Source organism: Akebia trifoliata, chromosome 11, assembly GCF_017979445.1.
Source record: "Akebia trifoliata isolate Shusen 1 chromosome 11, ASM1797944v1, whole genome shotgun sequence".
In the NCBI taxonomy this organism is placed as follows: domain Eukaryota; kingdom Viridiplantae; phylum Streptophyta; class Magnoliopsida; order Ranunculales; family Lardizabalaceae; genus Akebia; species Akebia trifoliata.
Genome location: NC_141385.1, coordinates 13,765,984 through 13,789,284, shown reverse-complemented (window position 1 = coordinate 13,789,284; position 23,301 = coordinate 13,765,984). Strand labels below are relative to the sequence as shown.

At 33.3% G+C, this 23,301-nt stretch overlaps 1 long non-coding RNA gene across 13 annotated transcripts; it reads right to left on the bottom strand.

Annotated features, from left to right (window-relative positions):
- Positions 1-829: 829 nt before the first annotated feature.
- On the bottom strand, positions 830-20,587 carry LOC147391001 (uncharacterized). Of its 13 annotated transcripts, none has more exons than XR_015182772.1 (6): positions 20,277-20,587; positions 20,119-20,174; positions 19,181-19,382; positions 14,926-14,985; positions 1,471-1,882; positions 830-1,376 (listed from the first exon to the last, which is right to left on the bottom strand). It is a non-coding gene; the product is annotated as an uncharacterized LOC147391001 (long non-coding RNA). The 13 variants fall into 13 exon arrangements; XR_015182777.1 differs by lacking the exons at positions 14,926-14,985; positions 19,181-19,382; positions 20,119-20,174; positions 20,277-20,587 and adding exons at positions 2,997-3,068; positions 4,034-4,229; positions 4,812-4,883; positions 5,843-6,166; XR_015182780.1 differs by lacking the exons at positions 14,926-14,985; positions 19,181-19,382; positions 20,119-20,174; positions 20,277-20,587 and adding exons at positions 2,997-3,068; positions 4,090-4,229; positions 4,812-4,883; positions 5,843-6,160.
- Between the last annotated feature and the right edge of the window lie 2,714 nt (positions 20,588-23,301).

The following is a 23,301-nucleotide window of genomic DNA, read 5'->3' as shown; positions in this document are numbered from 1 at the left end:
GGAAAGTACTGCCCGTGATAACGATCAATTGATAGCTAACTATAAAAGGACCCCTTGGTGCACACACCGCACAATACGATGTACCAAGCCATTATCCATAAGCATTCAGTAGGGCAACTATCACCAACCAAAGTGAACTCATGATCAGCCATCTTAAATTTAATGATCAAATTAGCAAAATCCCAAGGCCATGTATGATAACAGCTGACAGCTTCTGTGATTGGATTATGTTGTTTAAAAAAGCGAGATTCTAATGCTGGAAAAAGTTGTGATTGAGAAAAAATTGTTTGATACAACGACGAAGAAGTGTTGCGCTATTTTACAAAATCTGATAATTTATAATTGATACAACTGCTGAATTGTTTTGTATTTTGCAAAATCTGACTAAAATGCCCTTAAATGTATAATAGGATATTAGATCGTTCTAAAATGTATTTTAATTAACAGAAACATCATATAATTATTAAAATTTAAATATTTAATAATTTAAAAAAAAATGAAAATTTATAAAATACAACATAAATAATACAAATTTACCAAAATTTTGATAGCATCTCCTCTAAAAAATTGATTTATGAAAATTTTACCTGATAAAGAAAATACCTGTATAACTCAACTCAAACATCCACAAATAACATCTCATAAATCCCATAAACATCTACAAATAACATCATATACATCTCATTCAAATCCACAAATTTACATAAAAGTAAACCATATCCACAAGATACATCCCATATCCACAAGATAACCACATCCTATTGTTCTTGCTCAAAATTGGAAAGTTCTTCATCTTCAATGGCATGTTTTCTAATAAAATTATGCAATGTAATACAAGCAATCGTAATCTCTCATTGTTTTCTCAATAAATAACAAAACATTAACTTCAAAATAGGTCATTTCGCTTTTAAAACATCGTTCTATGACATTACATAGTAAAGAATGATGATGATTGAATATTTCTTCTTTACCACTCCCTCGTGATTGTTGAAATTCAAGTAGATGATATTTAATTCCTCGATATGGTGGGAGATAACCATCTATTATTGGATATCCAGTATCTACCAAATAGTACTTACCTATTACAATAAAGTTATGTAGTATTACTCGTTCAATTATACATTTTATCAAAACACACATGTCGTAGTGACCTGGTGGAGAATGTGGAAATTGTAAAATAGCATTATTTTAGGTACTAAGACACGTAAATCATTTGCTGGCCCCTCCCAACCAGCAATCACGTGCATGAAGAGCATATCAAATGAAGAAGTTGCCATACCATTTCGTGTTAGGCCCTTATGTCCACGATATCGCACTTGTAGATCCGATGGGACATGCGCATTAATGTGTGTCCTGTTGATTGCTCCAATATGATCCTTAAATATCAATTAAATATTAATATATGAGATAAACAAGTATTATAATTTTAAATTAGATTAATTATTTTTAAATATATGCTAAAAGAATTACCTTAAAATAAGGCCAAAATAGATGCTTGATCCGAATATGAGTGGGAATGTCATTCAAGTTTGGAGGGACGACTAATGACCTCGACAAATGAACAATTGCCTTCAATACTGAATTGAAGTACTTGCTTATTGCTAGTGGTGAGTGCACAAAATAATTTGCGATAGGTCATTGTCGTTCATTATGTCCTATGGTTAAGAGAAATATCGCAACTTGTTCTTGTACTGAAACATACTTCTGCATTCTTAACAAACCTTGCCCTTCCAATATTGAACATAGATTTAGGAAAACATGTCTTTCCATTCGAAATAAGTTGTGGAATGTCACAGGATTACCGAGGATGACGCTACGCACAAATTTGAACACTTGAATGGACAACTATTTCGTGATTGCCATTGTGCTCCTACAATTGCACCTGTTATCACAGTTAAATAATCACAATCAGAATCAACAAAATTTGTCTCCACATTTGATTCAATACTATTTTCATTATCTGAATTCATTTAACTTGAAATTTATTATTTATATTAATAAAGATAAATAAGTAAATAACATCTACATGACAAACATGTATAATATAACACACAAATAATATCCATGTCCTAGCAAAAATAGCAAAATTAAAAATATTATAATAATCCAAATATGCCTAAAACATCAAAGTATGAGAAATATGAAAGTCATCCAAATGAAGTATGAGAAATATTACAGTTATCCCAGTTTAAAAGTAATAGTATGAAAATAATAGTCATCCAGATAATTAAGAAATAATATAAAAACCATCAAAAGTAACAGAAAAATAAGAAATAGTCATCCAAAAACTAAATCCCATCCAAGCTCGAAAGTCATCTAGCGTCCCCTTCAACCATTCACGGTGAACAACTTGTAATCATAGACCGCAAAATACCTCCCTAAACTCCTTCTTCATGACCATCTTCAATGCAAACCTATATAACTCCCTGTTAGGGGTCACATTTGGGAGTAGATCCAAGAGCTCGATACAATCATGAATACTAGATGAGACATGCTTGTTTGTTGTAGACGACTTAGTCTCATACACATTAACCAACCTATTTAGAGTCACACTTATATCTTGGGCACTATTCTATTTCTGTTTGCAAGATGGGGGCTCTAGTCCAGATTCAACTCTCCTATGTGAAGGTAATGATGTTGTTGGAGCACTAGGTGCAACATCCTTTAAGTCATCTGAGGACAATGGTGTCAGATTATCTAGAGTTTGGGTCTCCAAGACAAAAGTAGAATCGACATCTTCACCAAGTTCTTCTTTAACAACTTTAGAACTAGTCCCACATGTTGTTGCCCAACGTTCCTCCCTAGTGGCATACGTGCCCCCATATATGGTGTTCAACTCGTCAGAGTACTCTAGACCATTCGTACGAAAGATTGAGTCCTTTAAATGTTTCTATGTATAAGGAAAATTAATGAATTATAAATTACATTATATAAATATAGAAGAAATCATGAATTAAAAATTAATCAACAAGATCCACAACAATCTCTACCCATACCCTATGCTGGTTAGGTGTCCAGTGGGCTTTAGGTCCTTTCTCATTTGTTTCCTTTCCAATGGTATCCTCCATCTGACAATTATAAGTCAATATAGAAGACAAATCATCTAAATAGCATGGGGAAGTACATATAGAATAACATATTAAGAAATCAAATCGAAAATGTTCCTTCCAATTACAAATTGTCAATTGTCAAATCTATTCATAAATTGAAAATTTAAATTAATTGTTCATTTACAAATTATTTATTGTCAGTTAAATAAAATTTTATAAATTAAACAATCAAAATATGTCAAACGTGGATGGACTCCATTGATTCTCCAATCAACACAAAAAGTTATCATATAAGCATCTCACGAATTAATAAAGACAACCCACACATAGCCGAATTATTGTCTTATATGGGTTAAACCTTTCAAAATGGGCTGATTTTTTGTGAGGATTATCTCTACGATGAGGAGATTATCCTCACCAAAAATCAGCCCATTCCGAAACTTCTAACCCCATCAAAACAATTTCAAGAATTGTAAATCATCCATTTTTTGTAAAGCAGTTTTCAGGGAGTTAGAAGTTTCAGAGTTGGCCGACTTTTGGTGATGATGATTTACTTCTCATAAAGATCATCCTCACCAAAAATCAGCTTTTTCCGGAGCTTTTAACCCATATATGACAAAATAATTCGGCTATGTGTGGGTTGTCCTTATTAATTTGTGAGGTGCTATAATGACCTTAAACAAATCTAGGTTTTCATATGATCAGATTCGTGATTTTCATGGGTTCGTTGTACAATCAGATCTCTACAAAGGGTTTTCATAGTTTTCATCTCTACAAATTGTGGCAATGGGTATTTTTGACAGATTTGAGGTAGAATCAAAGAAGAAAATGTTCATCGACGAACTGGTTTGATCAAACGGAGACATAGAAGAAATAGAGAAAATGGTGAAAAGGAAAAATCGAACAATGGAGGTCGATGTATAATGGAGAAGACGATCGGAACTTACCTTCTAGTGTCAATCAGAGAATCAATGGAGTCTAACCTTGGTTTAGTGTTAATGGAGTTCGCGGCTTCTGTTTTGGTTAAGCAATAACAGACCTTCTTGTGTCGATCAGAAAATCAATGGAGACCTTGGTTCAACGTTAATGGAATTCGCGGTTTCACAGTGAACAACTTGTAATCATAGACTGCAAAATACCTTCCTAAACTCCTTCTTCATGACCATCTTCAACGCAAACCTATATAACTCCCTGTTAGAGGTCACATTTGGGAGTAGATCCAAGAGCTCGATACAATCATGAATACTAGATGAGACATGCTTGTTTGTTGTAGACGACTTAGTCTCATACACATTAACCAACCTATTTAGAGTCACACTTATATCTTGGGCACTATTCTATTTCTGTTTGCAAGATGGGGGCTCTAGTCCAGATTCAACTCTCCTATGTGAAGGTAATGATGCTGTTGGAGCACTAGGTGCAACATCCTTTAAGTCATCTGAGGACAATGGTGTCAGATTATCTAGAGTTTGGGTCTCCAAGACAAAAGTAGAATTGACATCTTCACCGAGTTCTTCTTTAACAACTTTAGAACTAGTCCCACATGTTGTTGCCCAACGTTCCTCCCTAGTGGCATACGTGCCCCCATATACGGTGTTCAACACGTCAGAGTACTCTAGACCATTCGTACGAAAGATCGAGTCCTTTAAATGTTTCTATGTATAAGAAAAATTAATGAATTATAAATTACATTATATAAATATAGAAGAAATCATGAAACAAAAATTAATTAACAAGATCCACAACAATCTCTACCCATACCCTATGTTGGTTAGGTGTCCAGTGGGCTTTAGGTCCTTTCTCATTTGTTTCCTTTCCAATGGTATCCTCCATCTGACAATTATAAGTCAATATAGAAGACAAATCATCTAAATAGCATGGGGAACAACATATAGAATAACACATTGAGAAATCAAATCGAAAATGTTCCTTCCAATTACAAATTGTCAATTGTCAAATCTATTCATAAATTGAAAATTTAAATTAATTGTTCATTTACAAATTATTTAATTGTCAGTTAAATAAAATTTTATAAATTAAACAATCAAAATATGTCAAACGTGGTTGGACTCCATTGATTCTCCAATCAACACAAAAAGTTATCATATAAGCATCTCACGAATTAATAAAGACAACCCACACATAACCGAATTATTGTCTTATAAGGGTTAAACCTTTCAAAATGGGCTGATTTTTTGTGAGGATTATCTCTACGATGAGGAGATTATCCTCACCAAAAATCAGCCCATTCCGAAACTTCTAACCCCATCAAAACAATTTCAAGAATTGTAAATCATCCATTTTTTGTAAAGCAGTTTTCAGGGAGTTAGAAGTTTCAGAGTTGGCCGACTTTTGGTGATGATGATTAACTTATCATAAAGATCATCCTCACCAAAAATCAGCTTTTTCCGAAGCTTTTAACCCATATATGACAAAATAATTCGGCTATGTGTGGGTTGTCCTTATTAATTCGTGAGGTGCTATAATGACCTTAAACAAATCTAGGTTTTCATATGATCAGATTCGTGATTTTCATGGGTTCGTTGTACAATCAGATTTCTACAAAGGGTTTTCATAGTTTCATCTCTACAAATGGTGGCAATGGGTTTACATGTTTCATCTCTACATGAAATGGGTATTTTTGACAGATTTGAGGTAGAATCAAAGAAGAAAATGTTGATCGACGAACTGGTTTGATCAAACGGAGACATAGAAGAAATAGAGAAAATGGCGAAAAGGAAAAATCGAACAATGGAGGTCGATATATAATGGAGAAGACGATCGGAACTTACCTTCTAGTGTCGATCAGAGAATCAATGGAGTCTAACCTTGGTTTAGAGTTAATGGAGTTCGCGGCTTCTGTTTTGGTTAAGCAATAACAGACCTTCTTGTGTCGATCAGAGAATCAATGGAGACCTTGGTTCAACGTTAATGGAGGTCGCGGTTTCTGATTTGGTTAACAATAGAGAAGAGACTCTAATAGGTTTTTTTTTAATTGGGACAACTCATGTAAATTAGTCAAATGTTAAGGGGCACAATGGTAAATGCACAAAGCCATTTTCGCAGTGATTGTTGAAGCTCCGCAAATGCACATGTAAAAGCGGGTCAAAACAACTTGTGAAAACCGCATTTTTTTAAATGAAAAATTGCAAAAAGCAAACTTGATTTTCCAATCAAGCAACCACAATTACTTTTTTTTAATGTAAAAACGCAAAAATCACATTGGATAAGTTGTATCATACAGAGCCTATAGATCCAACTGAACCAATGAAATTAATGAAAGGTGTTTTAGGTCTATGGTGTTTGCCTAAATCACTCATTTCTTCTCCTGAAGTTAGGGAAATAATTGTGCATGAAACCTAAGGCGTAAAAATTTCCAACACTATGCTGGAAACGCTTGTCTGGGCTTGTTAAATCAGCTTGGTGGCTCCCTAGAATCCCACCGAATAAACCCAAGCATACAAATATAGTTTTGTCTTTTAAGTGTAGCAACAACAGTTTCTGCAACATGGGTAGCAGCCCATTATAGTATGCCATAAGTCCTTAGTGCTTGTCACAATGACTTAGATCGCTTACCTACTAAAGTTATTTGCAGTTGATGTGTATAAAGGGAGTAATCATGGTTGTTGATGATATAGATTTCATGATCTTTGGCATAAATTCACAACTGAGAACACTTTTAACTCAGAGTGGTTCAAGACAAATCGCAAGTTGAGCACACTTATATGCGTATTTTTAATCTTGTTGAGCCCTAAACTCAACTAGCCTCGCCCTTCGTATTAGATGGGCACGTTACTGATTTATATGCCAGCACATATATTCTTCACAATAACACAAAAAGGTAGAACAGGTTTGAGTTTTTTTTAGTTGTTTGCTAAGGTCCCCTTGTTAGTCTTTTAGAAACATTATTAAGCTCATGATCAACCAGGTTTTGGGGTTTTCTAATACTCTGAATCAAAATTTTTGGGCTATATCAATACTCATTAATTAACCCATTGTGGGGATAACTTTTCAGGTTTTTTAGGCAGGGACGACAACTTTACCGTAGGTTGTGTTGGTGGTATGTCACCTCTTCTATGAGTCAACTCTTTGCAATGTGTAGGGCACTAACCATTGTTTGATCACGAACCCACTTGTGAATACTTAATGAAATATTCATGGATTCATAGGTTAATTCATTACCGTGGTTACTATTATGAATATAGTTGAAATAGTGGATCGTTGTGTTCTTCATTTTGGATGATCGGTTAGGTAAGTGATCTAAGTCATTGTGACACCCGTGTTGAGCTGGTTAGCATGCAATTTCAGTTAATTTTTTGTGTAAAACATTTTGATTGTGGTAAAGTGGTGTGTGAAAGTCTAGATTCCATGTGAAATCGATTGAATGTCTCAAGAAAATAAGAGGTGACAAGAACTTAAATAGAAGGGCATAATTGGGAGATCATACTTACTCAAATGATGAAAAAATCTGAGTAAATCTACTTTTTCTAAAAATGAGAAAACTTTTTCACTATGTATATGAGCACCCTATGGGTTTAGAAAGAATTAAATGAGGGAATAGGATATGTTCAGCCGATCACAAATTTCGGGGAATAAGGATTTTGATGATGATGATATTATGCTAGTTTATACTCTTACTCCTTGACAAAATATTGGGCTTCACTGCTTAGGGAGCTAAATCCTAAATCCTTAACCATACATAAGACGGTGATTTTTTCAGAAAATAAGATCCATGCTACAACAAAGTGAAAATCCAATGATAAATGACATGCATACCTAGAATTCAAACGCTAAACATCCACCTTTTTTAGATTAAATCATATTAGAAATTAACATAACTAATTGGATCCAACATGAAATTATATGTTTATTAATGAACTCAGCCATAAAAAATTAAACCACCATGACTATTTGCAGCAATAAACAGTGATCAAAGAAAATTTGTTCTCAATTCTATTTATAAGCTGGACTACTTTTATAGAAAATTTAGTATATGTGATGAATATACAACAACTAAAGTTAATATAAAAAATTGATTAGGCAACAATAAGCACTTTTGCTTGTCAGTAACATTACAACCACATTCATAGGACAAAGACAAAGACATAATATTGAGATCGATGAGTAATAAAGACTAGAAAAAGACAATAACAAAACGAATAAATTCAAAGAAATTAAGAAAAAATTCAATAGGAGATCATGTCAACTGGAACCAATTGGGGCCTCTTAGGGTGTCATCTGCTCTTCTTTTTTTCCTTTTTTTCTTTTGTTTTCTTTTCTTGAGGATGAAATGAAAGGCATCCTTTATAATAGACATTTTGAGCAAACTTTAAGCCAACAGTGGGTAGGAATAGAAATTTCAAAATAACCAGATTTCCTTCTTTCCTTTTGTTTTGAGGATGAACTAAACTAACAACTCATCTCCATGGATTAGACTTAAAAGAATTTCAGATTCCTAATCCGAAAAAAATTCACCACGTAATCTGGATTGGTTTCAATGGAACATACATCATGTTTTCTTATTATTAGAGTCGAATAACTTCTTGAGTTTCAAAACAGAGACTGAGAAAAACACAAACTCTTAGCATTAAAAAAAAATAATTTTCTTAAACCAGACATACATAACAATTCAAATCCTCTCTAGTTCATCCATCTAAGAACAATGATCAAATCAGACTTACTTAAAAAAAAACTTCATCCACTACAAAATGCAGAGGCCGATACGTCAAATCCCAGGTTAGAAGTTCAGAATAGTGAATTGGAAATCCATGGAAGATGATAAAAAAACAAAAGCTAAGAAATCAAAATGAAAGAGAGAGAGAACTATAACACAATCTAGATTGATTAAGGTTTAAACAATGTACATTTAGATTGATTTCCTTAGAAACCATTTCCAAAACAGGAACAATTTTGCATTAACTACATTTAGATTAAAAAAACCTTCAAGAAAACAACAAATAATATATTATAAACCTAATCCTCAAAAACTAACCTAATGGAGAAAGAATTGAAGAAAGCTTACTAGTAGCATGGTTTTTAAACTCGGCATTTGGTCTCGTCTCGTTCACCTCCGATACCGAGTTGACTCGGACGATACGTCTCGTCTCGTCGAGTCATCTCGTTCAACATTGAAACAATGGTTTTTAACCATTTAAAAAATCTGAAAAATTCAGAAAAAATTCAGAATTGATTCCTATTAAAAAATGAACCCCCCAAAAAATATAAAATTAAAAAAAAAATTCATAATATACCTATCAATCAAATTCAAGGTAATTAAATAAGGGTCCCGTTCGATGGCTAACTTTCTGGCAAAACATTTTTCAAAACATGAGTTAGAAGTTTTGGAATGGGCTGATATTTGGTGAGGATGATCTCTACGGTAAGGAGATCATCATCACCAAAAATCAGCCTATTCCAAAACTTATAACCCCATAAAATATAGTTTACAAAAAATGGACGGTCCACGATTTTTCAACTTGTAAACATGGGTTAGAAGTTTTGGAATGGGCTGATTTTTTGTGAGGATGATCTCCTCACCGTAGAGATCATCCTCACCAAAAATCAGCCCATTCCAAAACTTCTAACTCATGTTTTGCCAAAAAGTTAGCCATTGAACGCTACCCATTAAATAAAACACATGTTTCCTAAAGATTAGTATAAATTTCTAATGAAATTTTCATCAAAAAGCTTCTAAAGAAAAAATAAAACAAATTATCAAAAATACATTTAAGTATTTATCACAAGAAAGTAATAATATCACTCAATAACTATTGCTTGTAAACATAAAATAGAAATTTTCATTTGTAACTTTTTTTTCGCAAAACTCGGTTGTCTCGGTTAACTCGGACGAGATTTTGAAAATCTCGTCCGATACAACTCGTTTGTCTCACGAGTTAATGTAAAATTTGTAATGTCTCGGATATCTCGTTCATCCATCTAAGAACAATGATCAAATCAGACTTACTTAAAAAAAAACTTCATCCAATACAAAATGCAGAGGCCGATACATCAAATCCCAGGTTAGAAGTTCAGAATAGTTAATTGGAAATCCATGGAAGATGATAAAAAAACAAAAAGCTAAGAAATCAAAATGAAAGAGAGAGAGAACTATAACATCAATCTAGATTGATTAAGGTTTAAACAATGTACATTTAGATTGATTTCCTTAGAAACCATTTCCAAAACAGGAACAATTTTGCATTAACTACATTTAGATTAAAAAAACCTTCAAGAAAACAACAAATAATATATTATAAACCTAATCCTCAAAAACTAACCTAATGGAGAAAGAATTGAAGAAAGCTCACTAGTAGCATGGTTTTTAAACTCGGTATTTGGTCTCGTCTCGTTCACCTCTGATACCGGACGATACGTCTCGTCTCGTCGAGTCATCTCGTTCAACATTGAAACAATGGTTTTTAACCATTTAAAAAATCTGAAAAAATCTGAAAAATTCAGAAAAAATTCAGAATTGATTCCTATTAAAAAATGAACCCCCCAAAAAATATAAAATTAAAAAAAAATTCATAATATACCTATCAATCAAATTCAAGGTAATTAAATAAGGGTCCGTTCAATGGCTAACTTTTTTGGCAAAACATTTTTCAAAACATGAGTTAAAAGTTTTGGAATGGGCTGATTTTTGGTGAGGATGATCTCTACGGTGAGGAGATCATCATCACCAAAAATCAGCCCATTCCAAAACTTCTAACCCCATAAAAAATAGTTTACAAAAAATGGACGGTCCACGATTTTTCAACTTGTAAACATGGATTAGAAGTTTTGGAATGGGCTGATTTTTGGTGAGGATGATCTCTACGGTGAGGAGATCATCCTCACAAAAAATCAGCCCATTCCAAAAAAGTTAGCCATTGAACGCTACCCATTAAATAAAACACATGTTTCCTAAAGATTAGTATAAATTTCTAATGAAATTTTCATCAAAAAGCTTCTAAAGAAAAAAATAAAACAAATTATCAAAAATACATTTAAGTATTTATCACAAGAAAGTAATAATATCACTTAAACATAAAATAGAAATTTTCATTTGTAACTTTTTTTTTCGCAAAACTCGGTTGTCTCGGTTAACTCGGACGAGATTTTGAAAATCTCGTCCGATACAACTCGTTTGTCTCGCGAGTTAATGTAAAATTTGTAATGTCTCGGATATCTCGTTCGTCTCGGACGAGTTTTGCCAAAATATTGTCCGAGACGACTCGCATATCTCACGATACGCGGTTGTCTCATGACTCATTATGAGTTGATATCATTAGGCTGCGATACCGAGTTAACTCGAACGATACGTCTCGGTCTCGGACGACTTTAAAAACCATGACTAGTAGAGAATCGTTCCAAGGTTTTCGCCAAGCATCGTTCCAAGGTTTTTGTTAATTTGGTTCTCGATCGATGAGAGAGACAAAAAGAGATAAATTAAGTTTAAACGGAGTTGGAGGTGAGAGTGCATCTTCGTGAGTGATAACCATGGTTTTTAAACTCGTCCGAGACCGAGACGTATCGCCCGAGTTAACTTGGTATCACAGTCTAACGAGACCAACTCACAATGAGTCATGAGACGACTGCGTATCGTGAGTTATGCGAGTCATCTCAGACGATATTTTCGCAAAACTCGTACGAGAGGAACAAGATATCCGAGACATTATAGTTTTTTCATTAACTCGCGAGAAAAACGAGTTGACTCGAACGAGATTTTCAAAATCTCGTCCGAGTTAACTGAATTTAGATTTTCAAAACTAAATGTAAAATTTATATTTAGGTGCAAATGGATACGGATGGAAAATTATAACTGGTTCAGTTTTGGATCAAATCTATTTTTTGATAAATATCTAAAGGACCAGTATCCTTAATCTTTTTGCCCTTGATGGGTTGGGTTTGATCCAATCCATTGGCAATCTTAGCAGAATGACTTCCGATTCAATAAGAAATCTAAACCAAAAATCATATTGGATTGGTTTATGGGTAAATCATATCCAAATCCAATAATAGATGTGGATTGTGGATCCGTTTTATTGAAATCCGGTAGGAGAATCCAATTGGACCACCATTTTTCTGATTTTAAAAACAATAATAATGCTGAAGTGACCTCAAGCTTGGACCTCACATTAACACATCTAGTCATAAAAGTGTCATAGATAAATAAATAAAAAAGCATCTATGACTCCTATCCACTTTCATGTCAAGATTTGTGATATGAGATTCAATCTTGAGGTCACTCTAGCACGACTCCAAACACAATGCAAACACAACATAGGAAAAGATGAAGCATTTTTCAAATTTAACATTCAAAACTTGAGAAGGGATAACTATGGGTGTGTTAATATGAAAAAGATAAGTTATTTTTTCCCATATTTTAATTTTATATTTTTTTTTAGGGGTTCATTTTTTAATAGGAATCAATTATGAATTTTTCCTGATTTTTTCAGATTTTTTTAGATTTTTTAAATGATTAAAAACCATTATTTCAATGTTGAACGAGACGACTCAACGAGACGAGACGTATCGTCCGAGTCAACTCGGTATCCAAGGTGAACGAGACGAGACCAAATTCCGAGTTTAAAAACCATGGTGATAACAACTTCACCATATAAAGAGACTGAAACATGGGAAAATCTTTTAGAACTGCTATTACCACATCAACGTTTGCTAACACTACCCCAAGATGTGTACTAATTCCTAGTGTGAATAGGGGTGGCGTTAGCAAACGTTGGTGTGGCAATAAAATCCATCTAAAATAGAGATAACTAGGGGTGCAACTTGGTTCGGGTTGGTTCGGGTTAGAGCAAAATCCGAATTGAACCGATCAAAGTCGATTTTATTATATGAGAACCAAAACCAAACTGAATTAATCTAGAACCGAACCAACCCAAACCGACCTTAATTCGGGTTGATTTGGTTCGGTTCCATGGATTGAAAACAAAAAAAAAAACCTCAAAATCTAACCATAACAATTATCAGAGAATTATAATAATTAACTTTCCTTTGAAACCCTAAAATGACTAAAAAAGAATTTCAAAATGCAAAATTATTCACAAAAATATATTAATTAAAATGCATTCTTCCAAACCTTAACCCAGGTCACATTAACATAAAAACCCATAAAAAAATACGACTCCCTAACCCCGGCCACCAGATTTGAGATGCAGGCCGCAGCCGCACGCCATACAAGTTAATCATTTCTGCAAATAATAAAAGAGAGAGAGAGTTGAGACCCCGATCGTCGAAGTTGAGATGCAGCCCACAATCGCACGCCCACACAGTTGCACAGTCGCGTTGTCGCATACGATTGCAAGAGAGAGAGAGAGAGAGAGAGAGAGGGAGGGATGCCGCTACCACCGGCCATCGGAGTTGAGCCCGTAGTCGCACGCTCGCAGCAAGAGACGAGATAGAGAGAATAGATGGAAGGGAACCGAAGGAACGAATGGGTTTAGGTTTTGTATAAATAAAAAATCAAATATAAAATTTATTTTTAAATAAATATTTATTCTGTTTTTGGGTTTGTTCGCTTTTTATACTATCTGAATCGAGAACCGAACTGAATTCATCGATTCTTCATTTTTAAGACCCGAAACCGAACCGATATAATTCTTAACCGAACCAAACTAATCCAAATTCTACGGTTTGGTTCGGTCCTCGGTTTGAACCGAATTAAGTTGCACCCCTAGAGATAACTGTTTTTTCTTGAGATTCTAAGCAAAAAATTAATTTAGAATGGATGCATTATGTCATGCATCTCAACCGTCTTGAGGCAAGCCGAATCGATTCAAGTTAGGTCAATAAATTTCAACTTAACTCAAATGAGTCAATTAAAAATATATTATTTAAATTAAAAATATTTAATAAATAAATTTTAATATTAAAAATAAAAAAAAAAAATTTATATTTATAGTGACAGATAAAAATAAGTGTCACTAATAGATTTTTTTCAAATATTAAAAAAAATAAAAAATTGTAATGACAGTTAACAAAATCATCACTAATAGCTAATAGGTATATTTATAGATAGACATAATTGTCGTTAAACTATTTTATATCATCAAAAATAAATAAACCATCACTATTAAATAAACTTTGGTGACAAAAAACAAAGACCGTCACTAACAATTGTCAAATTTGTTAATTTTTAACGATGGAGAGTATTTTTGTCGCTTTTGTGGACTTTTAGCTACAGTTCTAATATCTATCGTTAAAGGTCACATTTTTTTTAGTGTGCAAACGAAATCGAACCAAGGCTGGTTTGGTTTGATTCTTGGAAGCAATATATATTTTAGTGAAAAATTAATGAACATACACTACAGTAAAATAGGGCTATAGCGATGGTCGTGACTGTCGCTATAGGGACAATATACCGTCGCAAAACATTCAACGACGAGGTACGGGACTTATAGCGACAGTCACTATTGGCCGTCGCTATAAATGCTTTTGAAAAAAAAAATTAATTTTACACCAGCCCCCTCATGTATTACTGAATATTAGAGATACCCCTATGTTTTGAAATTGATGATTCAAATGCCCTCTGTACTAGAGTTCATTGTGTTACTACTATTACCAGATTGTGATACAAATTCTCACAAAATCCAACTCATACATAATAAAATGGTCACTGGAATCTAACTCACGCACAGGCACGTGCACATACACTCCAACTCACACATACACACGCGCGCACAAACACACACACACACACACACATACAAGCGTGCACACACATATATATAAATACCTTGCAGCTTGCTCCCCTTTATCCACACTAAAATCCACAATCAATGCACCAATATTTAAGTCGAAGATAAAAAACATAACCAAGTATAATTAACAAACAAAAGGGAGAATAGAAGGGATCTGTGGACTAGCGCTTTACCTTCTGTTTAACATCAATGGAATGAGAACCTGATTTCAGCAAAGCTCCAAGTATGATTTCCTACACAGAATGCCTCGGTTGCATCATGGAATTGTACACGAAATTAACTTATCTTCCAAAATTACAATCATAAGCAAAGCCTTATCTTCCAAAAGTGCAATATAAAAAATTATAATGCAAGCTAGCCATGATGAATTATGAGTACGATATGATCTCATCTTCCCATAAAACAAATTAAGACTTCGACCATGAATAAAAGAGAGGAACTTGTCAGGACTTAGATTGATCGAGGGGATCAGGAATAAAAAATGTGGAAGATACCGAGAGAAAAGTTGCACACACCGAAATATCTTGAATGCTTCGACTTCCCCACCAAGTTCTTTCATAAGAGCAATTCGAAGCATTCGTAAAGCAGCAAAAAGTTTGGTTGAGAGATTCTGCAACAAAATACAAGACTCACTATTAATTCTTTTCCTTTTTATTTGTGAGTATATATATATATATATATATATATATATATATATATATATATATATATATATATATAAAGAAGAGAGAAACAGGGCAAGCACTAATTTTCAAAGAAACCCAAGAACACAAAAACTACAGAAAAGCAACCTCTTTAGCTCAAAATAGATAAAAATGTATAAAGTAAGTTAATAACTCCTTTGGTAATGGAAACAAAACTACATAAAGTCATCAAAACTTACACCATTGAACTTCTTAAGAAAGACAACCCAGTGGCATATGAAAGTTTCTTTTAAACTACCATGATGCGATACACTTGTCTTTCAACTATATGACCATTCCTCTCCTTACAAATACCCAACTCCATTGACAGTGAGAACATCTTCCACATAGTCTTCTTTTTTGAAATCAAAATCCTCCAATATTGACCACATGATTAAGGAGAAAGTTAAAACATATTGAGATTCTTAGGTTCTTTTAACCATAAAATAACTTAATTTCCACTTCTCTAATTCATGCATCGATCCTAGGACTTCTCTAATTCATGCATCAATCCTAGGACTTCTGGGATTACCGATGCTCTATAAAACATAATGATTTCATTTGGTAGGGCACTTGTCATCCTAATATTTTTCGACAGTGTTTTCTCTAGTAATATCTAAATCCTATATAAACGAGTATTGACTACAATTTACATTCCGCTCTTGAAGCAGTCTAATAGAATTAACAAGCGTTGCTTCCATTTGTTTGAGTAGGACCGGGTCATTAATAGTTTCAGGATTAGTCCAATGGCTGCAAATGTTTTACCAATCACAATTATAACCAAAATACTGAAGTGAAAGAAGTGCAACCCAAAAAAAGGGACTCTATGCTACCATATCCTTCGAGCAAACATGTTATTATTAGTGATAATTTCCAAATCCAACAGCTAATGAACAAATATTCTGCCAGGTGTAGAAAGAATTCCAAAGCATCTAGAAGTTAATGACAAGCAATTTGTATAAGATGATCACATTTTCCTAAAGTATGCTTACTTTAGAGGAAGTTGTGTGCCAGTGCACATGCTAATAATATAAAAGACAAAAGCATCAGTAGAGTTCTCCGTGAAAAAGCAAAACATAAAAGGACACAAATAAACAGTTATTAACATATCCTTATATATATATATATGGGTCAGGTTCAAAGGACAACCATTTCTACACACATATAGACAACGTGTTTTGTCTTATATGGGCAAAAATGTTTGGAATGGACTGATTTTTTGTGAGGATGATCTCTGTGATGAGGGGATCATCCTGGCAAAAAATCATCCCATTCCAAAACTTGTAACCTCATCAAAATTGATTTACAAAAATTGGACGGTCTATAATTTTTCAACAAAAATTGGACGGTCTAGAAGTTTCATAATGAGCTGATTTTTGGCAAGGATGATCTCCTCATCACAGAGATCATCCTCACAAAAAATCAGTCCATTCCAAATATTTTTGCCCATATAAGACAAAACACGTTGTCTATATGTGTGTAGAATTGGTTGTCCTTTGAACCTGACCCTATATATATATATATATATATATATATATATATATGGGTCCCGTTCGCCACCCTTAGTTTTACCACACACTTTAACAAACGCGTTTTGTCTTACATGGGTTAGAAGTTTCGGAATGAGCTGATTTTTGGTGAGGATGATCTCTATGGTGAGGAGATCATCCTCACCAAAAATCAGCTCATTCCAAAACTTCTAACCCCATCAAAATTGATTTACAAAAAATGGACGGTCCACGATTTTTCAACGTGTAAACATGGGGCTAAACATTTCAGAATGGGCTGATTTTTGGGGAGGATGATCTTCTAATCATAGAGATCATCCTCACCAAAAATCAGCCCATTCCAAAACTTCTAACCCATGTAGGACAAAAAACGTTTGTTAAAGTGTGTGGTAAAACTTAGGGTGCTGAACATTTCCCTATATATATATATATATATATATATATATATATATATATATATATTATATATATATATATATATATATATATATATATATATATATATGTCCCGTTCAGCACCCTAAGTTTTACCACACACTTTAACAAACGTTTTTTGTCCTACATGGGTTAGAAGTTTTGGAATGGGCTGATTTTTGGTGAGGATGATCTCTATGGTGAGGAGATCATCCTCACCAAAAATCAGCTCATTCCAAAACTTATAACCCCATCAAAAATGGTTTACAAAAAATGGACGGTCCACAATTTTTCAACGTGTAAACATGATGTATATATATATATATATATATATATATATGGGAAATGTTCAGCACCCTAAGTTTTACCACACACTTTAACAACGCTTTTTGTCTTACATGGGTTAGAAGTTTTGGAATGAGCTGATTTTTGGTGAGGATGATCTCTATGGTGAGGAGATCATCCTCACCAAAAATCAGCTTATTCCAAAACTTCTTACCCCATCAAAATTGATTTACAAAAAATGGACGATCCACGATTTCTCAACGTGTAAACATGGGGCTAAACATTTCGGAATGGGCTGATTTTTGGGGAGGATGATCATCTAATCATAGAGATCATCCTCACCAAAAATCAGCTCATTCCAAAACTTCTAACCCATGTAGGACAAAAAACGTTTGTTAAAGTGTGTGGTAAAACTTAGGGTGCTGAACATTTCCCTATATATATATATATATATATTGCAGCCATGCAACATTAAACTATATCAGTCAGTTTTCCAACTTCCAATTGGAAGATAATTTGATGATCTTACATAATGAAAAGAAATTATCATCGTAATCAAGAAGGATGGCTTTGATGAATTTAAAGAAGTCTATGAGAAAGGTAAGTTCTATAAAGGATTAATGCCACATCCAGTGAACTAATTCCGAAGATGAAATAAAGAATATAAAATGTTTCCAGTCAATCAGTTTGGTCAGTAGCATTAACATGGTTGATAGGAATGGTCTATTTTCAAGGATCAAGCTATTGTTGAGCCATATCCCCCCACCATTTCTGCAAGGGTTTTCATGAAGTGGAGGAGGCGATTCATAGAGGCGGCACATTTTTGACCTGTTAAAGCAATTGACAGACCGTGCAGACTTGCACAATCATGACATGTAAGTCGCACCAAAATCCTTATTGGGCAGGGGAATAATGAAAAAACAATAAGAATGTTATAATTAAATTACCCAATAGTACAAAAGTAGTAGGCAATTCAATGAACTTTGCCTCATTAATTTGTTATATTGATGTCTAAGTTGATTATCAGAGTACATTTATTTTGCAAGTATACCACTAGATTTTGAAGGATGATTTTGATCCTATTGCTCAAGATCAGACCAAATGAAGTGTGTCACTTAAAGTGTGTCAGATCAACAATTCAACATCAAACCAAATGAAGCAATAATTAGAACTAGTCATAGTAAACTGAATAGGATCTATCGAAGTAGATTATTGGTCACTGATTAGATTTTGTGATAAATGCCCATAGAATCTAGCCTTATACAATTTTTGTGTTAGAAAACTACCTTGATTTGACTATAGCATTGATCGTTGGTGGACTTAACTGGCCATGTTCTATGTCAATACTTCAAATAAAAGAACATGCAACCTTCTATTTCTCTACATCACAAAACCTAATAGATCAAATCAAAGAACATAACAATCTTTACCTCACATTACCATATTGAGTCCCAAAAAATCAATACCCAAACATTAAAAATGATGACACGAATTACTAAAATGAATGACATAGAACATAGAAGAAAGCTTGAACTTACGAACTTTATCAGAATGTTGGGGCTAAAGTAGAACCTCGGTACTTGATATCACTGTTACTTCCTTCCACTTAGAAACTGAAGAAGTTGGATCATGATCCCACTGAAGACAAAAAGCCTCAAGTAACTAGGTGTGCATCACTTCTTTGTCAATCTGAAGATGTGTCACTACCCATAGTCACTCCTTCATTTACTGTCTGTCAATCTGGAGTTGTTTATGGATTACATTAGCAAATAAAAATATCCCACCATTAAAAAAATAAGAATTACTTATATAAAAAAATGACATCACAATAGACTGAATAGGAGGGAAGATAAAAATAACCAATGTGTACAATGCAGTGTTCAATGTAATTTTGTATGAAGAAGGAAACTTAATTCTTTCATAAGAAGTTCCATTAACTCAATCAGTTGCTTCCAAGTTATAGTAATAATATGTCTTTATTCATAACACCAATAAGAAAATTGAAACATAAGTATCCATTACAAATTTGCAGGTTTTTAAAGTGACTATTTCGCATGTTTAAAGTGACAATTTCATTTTAAACCTGCGAAATAATCACTTCTGAATTTTTTTTAATGAAAACGTGATTGTTCACATTTTGGTAATTAAAATGAGCAAAGGGCAAGAATTGTAAATAACTAATTTGAGATCATGAAATAGTAACTACATTTTATTATAGATTTTATAATAACAATCACTAGAATTAATCAAAATGGGTATGAAGTATGAAGAAATAGATTGTGGCATAGGATTCATGTTTTGAACCCAATGATCTATGATGAGGTGTAGATGTCTTGTCCTTCACTCAGATTGTTTATTGTTGATTTCACAAAGAGCTTATCAAACTGAGTAAAACAAGTTCATAAATAAAATCAAAACTAGTCCAAATCCTAAAAAATAAATAAATTGAACCTCATTATCACAACGAATTACTTACTTGGTTAATCCAATTGGGGATCTTGACAGAAGACTCGATCGAGAGAGAGAGATCGACTGAAACAGATGATTAAACTGAAATTAAGGTTTAATTCTAAAAAAATCAAAGTGAAACCCTAAATCTAAGTTTTTTAAACTGAAATTAAATCATGAACTCACCTGAAATCTGATTTCTTCCAAAACGTGGTTGAGATCAGAGCTATGGTATCCTAATCTCAACCAATGAGATCTTAAAAAACTTGCGTGTCGGTGCAAGAAGCTCAACTAAGCGGATCTCGTCTTGATACTAAAAACCTAGATACAGAGAAATCTTGTATTTCAAGTAGTTTGATTCATTTAAGAAGAACCAGAAGTGATCGAGAGAAAGAGGGCGAGCTTTCTCAATCAATCTGAGTAAGTGAGTTGTGAGGTTTTGGATCGAAAGAGAGAGATGGCTCGATCAATCTAATTGAGGAGTTGAGAGGAATTGGATCGAAAGAGAGAGAGAGAGGGCGAGCTTGCTCAATCGCATCTAAGTGAGGGAGTTGTGAGATTTTAGATCGAGAGAGAGGGCGAGCTTGCTCGATGGATATGAGTGACGGAGTTGTGAGATTTCGAAAATAAAACACGAGAATAGAAAGAGAAATAAAATGTGTGAAGTAATTATGCAAGATTTAAAAACTCTACAATGACCCACATTTTTTTTTTCGGTTGCTATAGTGCTACAGAACGACGGAAATAAGTGCTACACAACGACGGAAATAAGTTGGCTGTTGGTAATATCGTTGCTATTCCTCAATTTTCCTGTAGTGATAAAATATTTCATATGATAAGTCAATTAGTCTATATCGTAACTCCTAAGCAATAAGTACAATAAAAAGAAAAAAAATCAATCCCACTACCTTCCTTCGTGCTCAAATCCATAATAAATTAATATATATATATTTATTTTATAAGGATTTAATTATTGAGTTCTATACAAGTTTTAAATTGAAAATCAAACCACAACTTGTTCCAAACATAACCAACCCAAAGTTATCGGTTTGATTCGATTCTTGGTTTGAACTGGACCAAATTGTACCCTTAGATCATACACCAATTCAGTCTAAATTTTAGAAGACTGATAAGCAATCATTTCCTTTTTCTCTATTACTTTTTTCTTTTCACCATTCTCTTCCTTTCCATTTCTTTTGCTATATTTCCTTCCATCTCTCTCATCTTTTTCTTTTAATTAGCTTATGTCTTAGATAATGGGGGTGGAATCAGGAAATTTCCACTAATTTTAATACTTATAAAAAAAAAATATGATAATAAAAATTGTCTTAAATTATCCTTTGCGAATTATAGTATAGTCACAGACGAAAATCTTCATTATCAAAATTGATCATTTCTAATAAAAATTCAATCAATTCCAATAACCAAACCCTAAAATGTGTGTTGTAAAGTAAATGTAAGAAACAATAAATAAAAATAGAGAAGAAAGAACACACAACCACAACATAAAATACACGAAATTCACCAATAATGAGTTTACATCTATGGGCGGAGTTACATACAGGCGAGTGGGAGTTATAACCCCACTAAGATTTTTTTTTCAAAAAATAATTATATTTGCTCCCATATATTTTGATAAATGTGAGAGATACCCCTGAAATTTTAAATTTCATGCATTTTGTGTAGTTTGAAGAGAGATTTATCGGGCATACTTGTATTCTATTACAAAAACTCGCTTACTTTATCAAGTTTGTTACTCGACAAAACTTTCTTTCTAAAAAAAATAAACTAGTGTGACATACATAGTAAGATTTGAAATCTTACTAAGAGTCGTTGGACCAAAATTAATTATCAAATTGGTAATCCAACCTTCTAGATTTCATGGAAAAACTCAAATTCAAAAGTAAACAATTAAAAAAAAATCATTTTTGAGCTTGATCCAAGGTGTTGAAAATGGACAGCTACCTCCAACGGTGAAATTTTTTTTTCAAAGTTCTTAGAATTTTGTCCTCTACAACTCTGTGGCATTGGATCATGCTCTTGGTGACACAAGGTGATGTGGTTAGAGAACTTTCCTCAACAAGGAAAGCATTTTTTTTTTGTATATGAAAGAATTGTGATTTTGACACGTTCCCCACATTTGGTGAATATTAGAGGAGTAGGATTTTAGGTATTGGAATTTTGAAGACCACAAGAGACTTCACATTCCTATTAGTCCACTTGTATTGAGGGCATCTTAATATATTTAATTTACAAAAATACCCACCATAGGACATCTTCAACACACATGGACCAGTATAAATGTGAGGTCTCTTGTAGTCTTCAAATCATACTTAGAGATATCCATTGTATTTTGAAACTGATGACATGGCTCCCTTGACATCAATCTTCTTAATAGATTAATGAAAAAAGATCCATGCATATCTTGAGGGTCTTTTATTCCCTTTTTTTTTTAATGGAGTTCAATGGGAAATAATTTTTATCTTCTTTTGTTGTTTTAAATGAAAAAATGAAATACAACAATAAAATCATGGAGATTATTAATCAATTATTGTTTATAGTGACAAGCCCAACATCGAGATTATCTATCGAACACATTAGAACTTAGGCCCCCCTCCCCATTGATAGAAAATCCTGATTCCATCCCTATTTACATTCACAAATAAATCAACAAGTAGAAATTCACTTATCAAAAATAAAATTACAAGAATGAAGATCTGTACTTACATCTAATAATTTGATGAAACCCACTAAGATCTTTATATCTAACCTCATTAAGATCCCAAATAAGTAATCCCCATTCCAAGCTCAATGTCATAAATCCAAAACAACAATGTGATAATCACATTTCACAACTTTGAATTATTAAATTATTCTGAATTTTTTAGAAAAATCTTATTTTATCAATACTAACATTCATTTAATAACCTCATTTTATTTTCAAAAAACGTGATAAAATGACATTACCAAAATACCCTTGAAAAAAAACCTATGGCGGTACTTTTTCAGAAAACCAACATATATTGTGAGGCAAAAATTCATCGTTGGAACGATGCAACGTAAGGGGCGTTATCCATCACAAGTTATTTGCCCCACACATAGTTTTGGTGATATCTGAGTCTTCAATAACAACTGCCCACGTGGTGTTACATAATTCACACACTCATCCGAAATATCACCAAACCACTCTAATCTCGCCACGTTGGCTTCA